This window comes from Python bivittatus, unplaced genomic scaffold (assembly GCF_059951505.1).
Source record: "Python bivittatus isolate LINGU-HERP-01145 unplaced genomic scaffold, Pbiv_v1 ctg000080_np1212, whole genome shotgun sequence".
NCBI lineage: Eukaryota > Metazoa > Chordata > Lepidosauria > Squamata > Pythonidae > Python > Python bivittatus.
The window spans coordinates 69,073,508-69,088,556 of NW_028277035.1; the positions used below are offsets into that span (position 1 = coordinate 69,073,508).

The following is a 15,049-nucleotide window of genomic DNA, read 5'->3' on the forward strand; positions in this document are numbered from 1 at the left end:
AACATTAAATGTGATTTCTCTGATAGTTCCTTAAAAAAAAAGAATCAACTTGCAACATGAATAGGTAACTAATTGATCAAGTGTTTTAGCTTCCACCTTAAAATACTGTATTTCTTGGCTGAAAAGTCACGTATAACAAACATGTATATTTAGGAAATGTGTGCACAAAAAAAGGCATATGTTTGGTAAAATTGCCTAACTTAATGGAAATGTATAAAAGAGATTTATGTTGCCATCAAATCTTTTAGATGGATTTGCACATCCCTTACTTCTCTTTCATTTTTTCTGTTAGCCACTTAAATGCTTCTTTTATGCTTTCTTAATATTTACTAATTTTTGTTCTGTCATTAATCTGGTTTTGTTGACATTCACCAAGACTGAGGATAGGCACTCTTAAGGTATGAATTCACTAAGCTAGTGCACATTTCTGTTTCCACTGTAAAGTTCTTAAATGCAGTTACCATTGCCCCAAATCTCTTCTTTCTCTTTAAAGATTTTTTTTTCAGCCTGACTCATGCTTCAATTTCCCTGCCCATTTCTTTTTCAGAGCCAATTCATTTACAGAATCATATAATTGGCTAATAATTATCTGCCATTAATTCATGTCTTTCCAGTCATTTCATTTATATTTCATAAGATTGTCAGTGTCTATATTGGTTTTCAGCTCTGATCATTAACACATGTTTCTATTCCACATGCCTTAATTATAATAAGAAAAGATTACAGTCATTTTTGGAAATACTTATCTCTGGATATTTTATTCTTCTAACATGACAGTGTATTATGACTAAAACTGGAACTGGGCAAACAGAATCAATAATAAGCAGTCTCAACCTTTTGACACCTGCTATATTGCAGTTCTGCCCCCAGATGTTATCATCATCCAGCAGACTCTGATTTTAGAGTGCTGAAGCTCCAGTAATGCAGAAGCCAAAAATATGGGACTTAAAACAATTGGTGCTAATATTTCCCAGCTCCTGGATTCTCCCCCAACTATGAAATAAGCCTTACACTATCTCTGATCATTTATGTATAGAATTTTCTTCCCTGATGAGGAAATAGGAAAAGTAAGCTGTTTTTCTTCTATTCTGTGCATCAGAATAATACATTTGGCAGGGATCATTCAACCCCGCTTCCATGTAGGAATCCAAATTAGCATCTCTGCAATGGGGAACAGAGGCACACTGTTTTATGGGACTTAGTTCCACCATTAAACTGCTTGTATCCAAACTTTCAACTCAAACTAACTGAGAACTAGAACATATTTAACATAACACTTCCTAACATTTCATATATGTGAATTCTACAAATGTGTGGGAAAGCATGTCACCCTTTATTTCTGCAATATTGTCTAACAGAGAGGCTTTATGCAGAGTGATTTCCCCCTAATATATGTAAATGCAAATTTCCCAAGAAATGTTTAAAATGGATATTATTTTGCTTTCAGTATTTGAAAAAGGAAAACACTCATGGAAAGTTGTTTATTTAACTGTGGTTATACCAGTATCTCTTTCACCAGTGTCTCTTCATTGGGGCTATGGATTATTGCTGATTTTTGATCTGTGAAACACAAAGACTGACACATTTCAAGGGATACTAGTGTTCACACTACGGCAGGGTTTAATGGAGTACCATGCCTACATTTCCTGTGGCAGAATTCTTTGACATCCCTAAACACAAATAAATCTTCAGCCATTGGCTTTCTGAGGTTTTTAACTGGAACTCAAAATTAATACATTTTCTTCTTTTCTTAGAGTCATCCTTAATCCTTCACTGACACCATAAACTGGTACATGGAAAATTAGGTTCTGTTTATTGAACATTAATTATATTTCACATTGCCACATTAAGAGTCACTATAGTCATGCCTGGCTGATCAACATAAATAGGGAGTTGGGGTGGGAAAAAGCAGAAAGCAAATCATTACACACAATAACTTGGACTTGTCGTGAGGCATAACATGTTTAAGCCTGTGTCTGGTGGCCAGAACAGAAAAGGAGAGGGGACAATTCTAAAAGGGGGAAAAGATATCTTGCCCCATTCACTTATTTTCCTGTGAAATGTGCCTATATAGGAGAGGGAGGAATTTGTTTTAAAACCTCATACAGTTCTCCAATTTTAATTTAAAGTAATTGCTATTACTCAAACATTATTAAGGGTTTCAGTACACAATTCCTGCTCCTCTGCCTCTAGCTGCAATCTCTTCTCTTTCCTCCTTAACTGGTATACCTCCATTCCACGAGCCCTAATAGCTCTCACATTTTTTTCAGGCAGCAATTGAGGGGGGGGGGGTCCTTCTATACTTCTGCATATTCAAAGTCTCTATGAGTAAACAGAGGCTACAAGTTTTATTTTACATAGTTTCATTTCACTGCAGACTGATAGGCACTCAACCATCCAGGTTCATGATTAGATGATACTACAAGTAAGTACATTTGGCACGTCTGCTCCACTCTTCATGTGAATTACAGTGTAATATGACACAAATGCCTTCCATAGTACAGTGGAAACATAGTTTGCTTGTTTTGTAAAAATAAAACATAGTAAGCATAGTGCAGATGTAACTTAGGTTGCAATCTAAGTTCAGTTCATTAAAAAGAAAAGTCTGCTCAAATGGATTTAAATTTGGATAATCATGCATACATTTTCATTTTTTACTACACTGAATTGATAATTCAAAGTTTATATTAAAAATATATTAAAAATAAGGGCTTGTGAATATTGAGAGTTGTTTATATATCAAAAAATTCCTTTGTGCTGCTTGGACTAATTAATTTATATTATTTTGAAAAAATGCAAAATAAAGATCATATTTTATCTTAATACTGTCCAGTCCAACTAAAGCTGTAATCCAGTGCATAGTTACTGAGAGTAATCCTTATTAAACATAGTCATGCATACAACTGTGCATTAAATACTCTCCTTGCCCCAATCATTTTCTTAAACAAGAAAGCAGTCAAGACCTTATTCCCTAAAAGAGATTGATATTTGTTTTCTTTAAAACAAAATCCAAAAAACATGCTATTAAAGTAGTATACTTATCAGCAAATTAAATTACTCTGATATCCTTTCCCCCAAACAGGACCATGTCCTGTATTGAATAACTGGTCTCCAGGCTGCACATGTTATTAAATCATCCTTATTGCTTGGAATTAATTTGGCTTGTTTAATTAAAACCCATATATTATTGTTGGCCTAAGTTATTACAATGCCAGCCCATCCTTGTGAGTAATTAATATTGGGCAGGTGGAAAGTGACATAGAGTCTTTGATATTCTGTGTCTTTGCAGCACTGCTATATAGATCCATCTTCTGTTCTCCATTTATGACACATAAATTGACTGCATTAAATCTGCTTCTTTTTTTACTTAGTCCTCTGGGACAATTCCATTAAAATAGGCAAGAAACCCACAAAGAACTCTAAAGAGGTATTCTTCTGAATGTGAAATCTTTAGCTCTTTATAGCTGTGGAGGATTTTTCAACAATCACCTGCTGTCTTTGTAAACAGATGTATATTCCCTTAAATTATTGGGCTTCCCTGAGCTGAATGCAAGTTACCTCCACTGTAGCTTCTAATTCTTGCCCTTGCACCTTTGCTTCAAGAGATCCACTTGCTCAAGAGAAACTTTTTACTTGTTTGGTGATGCTGTGTAAGAGGCTTTGGGTGGGGAGACTGGAAATGGAAGAAAGGCTTAAAGTTCTCAAATGGAAATCTTTGATGTTGCTCAGTTAGATAAGTTTAAGAGCTGCCAATGAGATGGAAATTCTCAAACATGTTGGCATGTTGTATTGTGCTGCAGAAGCATAAAAGTGCTAAAGGGCAGCCTGGGGTTAGTTTGATCAGCTCAGATGGAATATTGTTTTTATTGGCTTATTTATTGTTAACTCTTTTGTCTTTGTGGAAGCAGAAAGTCTTTAAATGATGCATGCACGCATGCATAAAATGTATGTTAGTCTTTCCACAAGCAAAAATTAAGCTTCGGGTACCATAGTTCAAAAGGGGTACTAATTTTGGACTCAACTTTATTTTTCTTTGTGTATCTTTTATAAAAGACTGCCAGTCCAGAGTAGAGTAAAGAGGAAAAAGTTTTTTTTAATTTTTTATTTCAAATGCAAAATATGTCTGACAGCGATGTTAATAACATGCACTGACCATGAAGGAGGAAGAGGAGGAGGAAAATAAGGTTAATCTGATTTAACAAGGGTTGTGAAATTGAGGTCAAGCTTAATATTCCTGCATCTGGAAAACTTCAGCACAGTTTAAGTGGTTCAACTGGCATCACTTGTAGGGCACAATCACCTCTGTTGAAGGTTAACAGTTGCTAACCCTGCCTCTTGATGATGATAATTAGAGACAAGGACTTTGCTCAGCAATTATTTTATACATGTGGCCTAATCTACATATTTCCAGCTCCCAAATCTGCAGTGTTCATCCTCATACTATTTTACTGACACAGCTGTCTGCCATTCTGACAAAGATGTACAAGGGACTGCAAATAGTATTGGATCCCTTTGTGTGTATTTCTTCATGCTTCTCAAGTTGAATTTCCATGTGGCCAGTACGTTTTATGATTGAAAATCATAATTTTCAGGCAATTAGGAAAAGTGAAGGAAGGAACACACCTAAGAACATTTCTGACAAAAAGATAAAAAGAGGACTCTTCCAGAGGGTGATAGAAAGAAGACTGAAGCAGCAAGGCTCCCTACTAGCAGAATCTTTTGGCAGTCATTCCTTCTCATGCTCCCAGGAATGGCATTAAGGGCGTTCCAAATCCAGCAGTGGCTTGATCTGGCTTTGGATGAAGAGTGTGAGACTTTTTGAATGGCCCTGCTGCTCTTTGACTCAAGGCATTTATTCTTCCTGCTTGGAGGCTCAGATTTTGAAAGAGTCAATGCTACAGCAGAGAAAAGTCATGCTGGAGAAAGAAGAAAGGAAATCATAGCAGAACTCTTTGGCATCCTTATGTACACCTGGAATTTGCTGTGAAAACATTAATATAGCAATTCCCTTGTTTGTTTTAAAGATCAGATACATTCCTAGTCAGAATAATTTATCAGTGTATGTTAACCATGATATTGATGTACTAATTATGCAAGGTGGGTGGGTGGGTGGGTGGGTGGGTGGGTGGGTGGGTGGATGGATGGATGGATGGATGGATAGATAGATAGATAGATAGATAGATAGATAGATAGATAGATAGATAGACAGACAGACAGACAGACAGATAGATAGATATTGCACTTCAGAGGATTTTCCAGGGTGGTTTTCAAAAGTAAACACATATGCACCTGTGGGCATGTGCACATACAGGCACACAAACACAATGAAAATATACTGGGGTAGGCTTCCACAGCCAGTTATCTGCTGGGCAGTGTTGGGCTTCAGGGTTCAGTGACTGTGGTCTAGACACAGATTTCATGTCATTTCACTGGTAACTGTGGCTGGCATCTTCAGAGGCAAGGTGATTTGCTATGCCAGAGAGCAGGGACTGACTGTTCTAGGAATTTCCCAAATTCTTCTTTACTCTAGCCCCAGATGACAAAGATGTCATCTACATATCGGAACCATGATGATGGTCTTAGGGGTGCTGTGTTCAGTGTGTGTTGTTCAAATTTTTCCCTGAAGAAGCTGGCTACAACTGGACTCAGGGGGCTTCTCATAGTGGCTCCCTCAATTTGTTAATAAAATTCATTATTCCATTGGAAGTAGCATGTAGTGAGGCAGTGGTGAAACAGGTCGATGTCCTTAAGGAATATTGTTTTAATATTTATTTCTTTGTCTAATTTATACAGCCACTCACCTCACAACTCTGTTGTGGTGTATAACAAGCAACTCTGAGTGGTGTATAACAAGCTAAAGTAATAAATACCTAAAACCATTATTATTTTAAAACAATAAAAACTATAAAAACAGAGCTAAAACAGAGAATAGTAGACAAAGAGATATATAGTAATGTTTCCTTGACTGGCACATTAGTGAAGTGGGACGCCACATCAAAACTGATCAGTCTGTCATTTGGACCAAGACCAAGCTTTCAGCAGTCAGAACACCTGGCTATAAAGACAGGAGCCCAGTCAGTCCCTGCTCACTTTCCTGTGGCCTGCATAGAAGACCACCTTGCCTCTGAAGATGCCAGCCACATTTGCTCGAGAAAAGTCAGGAAATCTGTTTAAACCATGTCAGTATATCCTGAACCCAACACTGCCCAACAATGACAATGTGTTTAAAAAGAAAAAGTAAAGCATTTCAATACTGTGAGAATAAAATGCCTTTCCCTGGTATCTAAAGAATAACATTGGCATTACTTTAGTCAGGAAAGTGGCCGTTACCACCGAGAGGGTCAGTGGCTGAAGACCAGAATACAGAGGTAGGAATGAATACTGGCAGTCTGGCTCCGGAAGCAATATAGGGCTTTTAAGATAAACACCAGCACTTTATTCTTTGATATCTTCAGGCTTAAAACAATGTCTCTGACAAGCAAAATGGGAAGCTCCGGGTGCGCTTGTGCATGGCTTGTAGCTTTCCTATATGTCAGGGATGCTCAACATACAACTGCATTCACTATATTGCACAAATAAATTTGTCATTACATCAAGTATCATTACATTTAAGAGAAAGTTTAAGGTAGTGGATAAGGCATCAAGTAAAAAAAACTGGGAGACCATGAGTTCCAGTTCCACCTTAGGCACGAAGCCAGCTGGGTGACTTTGGGCCAGTCTCTCTCTCTCAGCTCTAGGAAGAAGGCAAGAACAAGTCATTTCTGAAAAATGCTGCCAAGAAAATTGCAGGGAATAGCCCAGGCAGTCGCCAGGACTTGAAGGCACAGAAAAAATAAAATAAAATAAAATAAAATAAAATAAAATAAAATAAAATAAAATAAAATAAAATAAAATAAAATAAAATAAAATAAAATAAAATAAAATAAAAAGTAAGTTGAACTAATTTTTATTTAGTTTTCATCCTGGTCCTTCCCACCTTTTTGGTCTTGGCCTCAACCAGTTTTGAGCATCTCCATCTGCCATGCTAGTCAAAACCCAAGAATAGTTCTGAGTCCCAAACTGCTACCTGCCCTTATGAGCTGTGCTATTGAGTGCAGATAGTCTCTTATATTCTCCACAACATTTTCTGGGAGAGAAATTGGGATGGGGAGGAGATACATGATTTTTCATATCTTATTTTACTGCTGTCCTGTTCTGTGCTCCAGACATTTTTGTAATCTGAAATGAAATACAAATTTTGCTTTCTTCTTAGGCCCAGGACTTCTTGCATGAGTCAGAGTAACATTGTGCCAGAAGTGTCCTCTGCATTTTCTACCACTCTCATTCAATTGTTTGGGAAAGAAATCACTTTCTTTTCATTTTTTCCAAAAGGAAAAGGGGAAGAACATTCAAAGGGTTAGGGTTAGAGGTACAGTGATGGAGAAATGGGGCACAGCAATAAATAACAAGAACAAGCCCCCACCTCATAATGAGAAGGTAAGTTTGAATCCATCACCAAAAGAAAATTGGCCACATCTTGAGACAGAAGCATTGTAGATGATAGTACAACAGTAAAATTCTTTACCCACAGTTCTTGCTTGGCAAGTAAGATGAGGATGGGGTCAGTCAATCTTTATCATGCTGATACCAACCTCAGCAGCCACTCCAGAACCTTGCCTTGCAAAATATTTTTGGGGTTGCTGTTCAATCTTCTAGTCTTTCAATCTTTGACAGAGACGCCTACTTAAATTGAGTTGCTTCCCATGAATTTAACTGAATGTCCTTTTCTATTAGTATCCTATCCTATCAAACTGAGCCAAAATTGATCAGAAAACACTTTAAACCTTTGTTGTTGTTGTTGTTGTTGTTGAAAGTTCTGTTGTGAAAAATCCAGCATGTAATTATTCCAAAGTCAGTCCAAATCTTTCAGTGGGACTCTCATAACAGTCAGTATGTATAAATTTCTACAAGGAATCCTCAATCAGCCTTACTAAATATTTACAAATATACATATAGGCTTACCAATCCAGCCTATATGTATAGTAAGGCTGTGGAGTAACTTGATGAAGCTTTAACTGTACCAGCTGATCAAAGCAGAGTCATTAACTGAAGCAGGGACCAGCTCTAAAGTAATGAATCAAATCAGATGATTCTGAAGCATTTTATAGCCATTCAAAGCATTTCAGTGACCCAATGGCTTTTTTTTTTTTTTTAATGGCTTCTGGGATTATTACAGATGAGATACTATGTTGCAACTTCAACTTCATCTATGGAGAAGGGATGGGGCTGAGTGATTGACGGGCTCTCTGATAAGGACATGAGCAGCTGATCAATGAGATTTATCTGCTCATTAAATTTTCTGCCGATCAGAGCACTTTGAGGTGGCAAGGTTAACGTTTCTTTGTGCTTTAGTCACTTTTTCAGCTCTCAGCTTCTTTGATGTGGCTAATCACAAACTAACTTGGATCTGTCTTGTGCTGATAGTATGCTACGCTTCTGTTAGTCCTACTAAGATAACAGACAGCTTGACTCAGCTCTCAGCATTCCGAATATGGGTTTAAGTCTGCCCTAATTTGTATCTGCTTCTCCTTAACTAACTCAGTAAGCCACAACACTGACTTGCCAGTGAGCAGATCCTTGCTAACCAGCCATGCCAACTAACTTCATCCTCTTGTCGCCACAGAAATTGCAGGGATCAAAGGTAGCAAAGCTATGCCATCCCACTGGGGTGATTCAGTGAATCATTTTTCTGAATCCAACCCACAAGAGATCAAGTGGAAAGTTAAAAAACAAAATTAAAAGTTTGTATTGTAAAATTTGAGTACAGCATTTTATGTATTGGCTTGGCAACATCTTATAGGCACTTTTCTGGACAATTTGTGCTATTCGTTCTTCATCTCTGCTATCACAGGTATGGTGTATGTGCATGTAAGTGTGTGTGTGAGAGTGTGTAGGCTTGGAGGTCAGGAGGCAGTTGAGCTGGTGAGGTATGGGTATCGGTTGTTGATGGGTATAGCCACAGCTACCATTTTGGCTTTTCTGTTTTTAATGTCCTTTATTATTTTTGCTATTGGTTATTACTTGGATTTTGTTTGTTTGTTTGTTTGTTTTACTGTGCTAAGCAGAGTTGCTTTGCAAGATAGGTGGCCATATGAATCTAAATGCTATACTAATAATGTTAATATCCTGATGAAAGTTGGGGGGCAGGGTTAATGTCCCTCTAAAAAGCTTATCACTTCTCTTCTTTTCATCTCATTCTAGTAAAACATAAAGCAACTTCACATTCATTTGGAATTTCACCATTACAGCTTAAAAGACACATATTTCCCCCCAAAATTTACACTTGAAGTGGCTTTAATGAAATCATGTCCTCTCCAAATAATAAGCTTCCAGTTTAGATTGGATCAGTGCTGATTCACAAAGGCTTAATGTATTATACACACACATACACACATGCATACACATGCACAGTGTGTGTGTGTGTGCGCGCATATAAAAGTTCAATACACTCTTGTGCTCTGAGTGGAAATCATCTTAGTTCTGCTTTTGTAAACTTCATTTTCCGATTTCTGCAATGCCTAGGCATAATTGGGGTTTACCATATTAACATAGCTCAGCCACAGGGAAAGCAAACTATGTAATCATCTTATATTGCTGTATAGGTTTTGAATTTCCTCTTGCTGGATCAATCTACAGCCATCTAGTACTGCTGGCAACAGGTTTTCAGAAGTGCTTCTAACAATAAGAATTTGCCTTACAAACTGAATGATGGTTAGAAATGGCTGTGGGTTTTTTTTTTTAATCAGTATTCATTTAGTTGGGATAAAGCCAATTGCATCAAAGTAAAGCGGTGAAACTTTAATTAAATAGGATTATTACTATTATTGCAAAGGGGAAGCTAAATATGAAACTTTTTATATTTCAGAATAGAGCTGCAGTATGACTGCTGAATATGTATTCATTCTCATAAAACATACAAGTAGTCCTCGACTTAACAATCACAATAGGGACCAGAAAATTTGTCATTAAGTAGTGTCATCATTAAGCAAGGCATCACATAACCACACACAATTTTACAACATTTTTTGTGGTGGTCATTAAGCGAATCATACAGTCATTAAGTGAATCACGTGGTTCCCCATTGATTTTGGTTGTCAGAAGCTGGCTGGGAAGGTCGCAAATGGTGACCATGTTGCCAAGTGCCCAAATTTTGATCATGTGACTGCGGGGATGCTACTATGGTCATAAGTGTGAGGACTAGTTGTACATCACTTTTTTCAGTGCCATTGTAACTTCAGTCACTGAATGAATGTTCATAAGTCAAGGACTACCTGTACTTCTAATGCAACTTCTAACTGTAGCATAAGCTGCAACTTATTTTCCATTATTTCACAGTAGGAATGAGCAGCAGCTCTCCCCTCCCCTTTTTTCCCCTTCTGAGGTGATTTCTCTTCTTCCTGAAGTCTAGACTAACTAGGATAATTATTAGCATTTATTCTAGACTACATAAAGAAGATTCAGGTCATTAAATTCTATGAAGCTCTGGAATTTAACTAAAGAGAAAATCTGTGGCAGTTTGTGGAATATATAATAGTGAACATGAGCCTAAGGAGGACTCAAATATAGTGTTGGTTTGATAGCTAGCAAACAACAACAACAACAAACCATGACACAACATTAAACAGGATTTCAATGTAACATCACTACATCCAAAGTATGCTTTTGGATTATGCCATTCATATTATCATATAACAAGTTACAATATAGGAGAGATGGTTGTACATAGGCACTCATATTTCTCTACTATGCTCTATTTAAACAGTTCCACTATCATGCTCTCATTTATTTATTAGTCAATTATTTTCTTTGTGTTTTTAAAATTTCCTAGTGGGGTATGACTAAAAGCCTGTCTTCAATTTTAAAATCAGTTCCAATCCAATCAACAGCTAGAGACCATTTCACATTTGTTTATTGTTCAAAGGCTGATTAGATTGGGAGATAAATATAAAAGAGAAAGTTAAAATATGCCTAAGGCATCTTTTTTGCTTTTATTAATGTTTTTTGGTTAATTTTTATTGGTTTTGGCCATAGGCCATAAGGATACAACATCATGACAAAAGATATTTAAAAAGAGTAAAAAGCAAGGGACTAAGAATAAAATGACCATAAAGCACAGTAACAAAATTTACAATGTAATATATACTTTCTCAAAAATTGCTGATCGCATTTGGCAGCTGCCACGGTAAGATGAATTACTCTCACTTGGTTTATTGTATTGAGGGTGTACAGTTACTACGAATTTTGAATTCCTGGCCTTTAATTATTTGAGGAAAAGGGTACCTCATATCCTCAGAAATAGGACAGCCCTCTTAAGACTTTGAGGGAAAGCAATGCCTTGCGGGCTGCATTCAAGAGAATGTTCATGTTACGAAAAAATGTGTCCTCACATGCAAGAAATACCTGCAATATGGTTTTTTTTAAGGAGTTTCAGAGGTTGCAGTAGGAAAATAAAGGAGGAAATTTCCATTTACTGAACTACAGTTTGATCCAGATGGTAAATCAAGGCAAAGTTAGGTACATACAGATTCTCTTAAAGTCAGTGTAAAAAGTTAGTCATGAAATTTCTAATTGAAATCCCTTTCATGCCAGTGAGTCTGTGACTAATGTACTCTGAAACTCACATAATGGCTGCTGGGTTTATACAGTTCAACATGTTTATCAGGTCAGTTAAAAATGTGGTGGCTGTGTTACCCAAATATGCTTATTTAGCCTGGTTAGTTTTCTGTGGCTTAGCAGCTTGTGTAAACTGAATAAGTTTAACTATGAATGAAGGCTCAGCCTTCAAAGTTGCAGGAATAGTATAGTAATAGCTCTTTAAAATGGTTGGGAGCCTCTCCTGAATCTTTAATGAACTAAAGGATTACTTCAAAAGTGGGGTGGGGGGGGGGGGAAGTGAGACAAGGATCAAGGTTGGCATTGACATTTATGAGTTAGGTGTTGTCAGAAAAAATGCCATAAAGTTTTGTTTTGTTTGTTTTAAAGGAGCAATAATTGCTAAGAGTGTTTTATGTATTGTGACCTATTAGAATTATCTTAATAATGTATTCAATGAAATATATTTTCATTATCCTGTCCCTTATTAATAGATTCTTTATGGCAATCGATAAAACACCATGTCAGCTTTTAATGTGGAAAGTGGACTTCTTTTTTAGTCTGCCAGCGCTGATTGTCACAATGTATTCTGAAGAACTTCCAAATCTTAAATTCTCTCTGTATGAGATAAAATCAGGAAAATATATTCTAACAGGGAGAAAAAATTAAGTGGTCATAAATTCTTAAAAATATTAATTAAAAAAAAACTTTATGAAGCTTAAGATAGACCACACTGGGAATATTAGTATATTTTAGGAAATACAGCAGAACCTTTAAAACATGGAGTTGCTTCATCACTTGTCCATTCTTGGACATCATCATGCAAATGCCACCGTTACATACTTGGGTCTGATGAACAAAAGCTGCAATCAATGATAACATGACAAGTATTGGCATCTGCCTCCCTTTGCCCATCCTCCAAAGCCCATGGAACAGATCTCGTTTTCTACATCTTTTCTACCAGTCCATGTGTTATGGTTCAATAAATGCCGAACAAAATGTTAAACCAAAATCTTTAATATAAGATATGAGAGGCATATGTCATAACCAAGAGTTGGAATGTGAGTAACTATGCACAGATAGGATTTTAAAGTTAGAAGATTAAATAAAAATGAAGAAATCAGATATTCTTAAAACAGGTATCTTCTATACACATTGGGGAAGAATCATATGAAACCGGCCAGATTTGTTCCTATCCATCACTAAACTGTCTGTCTTGGGAAGACTCTTCTATACATAGAGATTCTCCACCAATTTTTATGTTTGCTTCCAGGTGCGATTCCAGGTGCTGACTGTTACCTATAAAGCCCTGGTTGGCATAGGGCCTCGTTACTTGAGGGACTGACATCTGCTTGGCCAATTTGATCCTGCAGGGTTGGCACATTCCTGATTCTTTCAATTAAACAATGTCATCTCTCAGGACCCCGGAAGTGCCCCTTATCTGTAGCAGCGCCTGCCCTCTGGAATGAGGTTCCCCCTGAGATCTGGATGGTCCCCTCTCTGCTGTTGTTTAGAAGAGCCATGACGACCTGGCTCTTCACCCACATCTTTGACAAGGAAGACTGAGACCCCTCACTTCACCATATTTGCCATCTTTTGTCTTTATTTTGTATTGATTTTATTGTAATTTCTTTGTTGTGAGCCACCCAGAGTTGTTGAGAGTCAGGAGGCACTCAAGTTTAATAAATTATTAAATAATATTGATGATGATGATGATGATGATGATGCAGTTTAATAACAAGTAGACTACTGCCTTAACATTTCAGCTGTGCTGTTTCAATAGAAAGGATTGCCTTACGAAGATTATCAATTCAGGAATATTGGGAATGCTGTCAGTTTTCCATTTCTTTACAGATTCATGACACTCTCACCCAACCCATCTACCTGCCTTGCATCCTCGCCTTATCCCAATTCTTGCTGGGATAGCAAATATCTCAGAAAAAGCGGAGGGAGGGGACCTCAATCTGTGCATTTTGATATCAAGAAGCATGAGGCCTCAACACAATGTTCTGCTCTGCATTTCAATCTGATATCTAAAGCAACATATTGGGCAGAATAATTCTGCAGAGCTCTGCCTATTTTTTCTAATATAACATTTTACTGCATTCACAGTCATACGGACAAAGAAATTAATAGAGAAGGCAGACCTTTTCTTTTACATTTCACCATCATTTTTTCCCCCTGAATCATCCAAATGCTTTCTCAGAATCATCTCAGTGATTCTGGGCAATAATATCACTGGTTTGAAAAGCTTTCCCTTTAAATTAATGCATTTTAGATAATTTGGCATTTATGTGAATCATGACATGGTCTGCAAATGCATGAGCAGCTGGACAGGTTTTAGGCATTGAAATCTAGTTTTAGGAAGGGAGAGAGTAAGACAAAATATTCTTACCCTGATAAATGGGATATTAGGCAAGGCTGTTAAATGATCATCATAAATTCAAAAGCAGGCACGTGTTTTTTCAGCAGATCGTGAAAAAAAGAAGGACAGTTTTCTCCACATCTTTCTAAAGGAATAATATTTAATCCCAACATATTGTAAACTGAATAGCAGCCAATATATTTCAAATCAGGCATCTGTTCATTTATGATATTCAGAGAATACAGCCACAATTTTCATTTAATCAAATGTAAATCCAGGGGAGCTCAGGCTTCAGTGCCAAATTAGTCATGAAAAGGTTTATAGAGCAACCTGTACCTATGATTTTTTTTTTTCAAAGCATGTCTTACTGCATTCACAGGGTTTGCCTATGTTCAAATTTCTGCAGCTTCTGCTTACTAAAATATCACTTCCTCATATTTTGGAATAGCTGCAACACGTGGCCATATAGTCTCTCTCCCACACACAATCCTTTATATATATATATATATATATATATATATATATATATATATATATATTATTTTCAAGGCTCTTGGGCAGAAACATTCATCAATTTTCATAGATTTTTTGCTTTGCTCTAAATACACTCAAACTCCCACCACCATCTCAGGATGTCGTAAGCCATCAATCTTCTCCCTGACACTACTCTTGCCATGGTTATTTTTGAAATATGAGTGGGACCTTAGGTACTAATGATTTACTAAGTCAATTCTTTCTTCACTTGACTCAACATACTTTAATACATTTAGCATATTATCTCTAGGATAACATAACGTTGAGGAAATTATAGCAATTGAGATGTCTACATTAGGCAGAAGATTTCAGATGTTCTCTGGCTAATGCAGTTGCAACAAAATTTCAGTATTAGATCCTTTCTCCAGGGATTATCTCTATTACAAGAGATTTCTGTGTCCAAGTGATTCAGTTTCCTATCATGTTTACATGCCATGCAATCAATGAGCTTTCCAAGATGAGGTATCAACCATATTGGTTCAAACACACTGGGAAGACAAATCACAAGCCCGCTGTAAA

General features: G+C 36.8%; 1 protein-coding gene across 1 annotated transcript in view; it reads right to left on the bottom strand.

Moving 5' to 3' along the window:
* GRM7 (glutamate metabotropic receptor 7) overlaps window positions 1-15,049 on the bottom strand; it is a 421,378-nt gene that overhangs the window by 86,460 nt on the left and 319,869 nt on the right. The gene's annotated exons all lie outside the window — the stretch shown is intronic.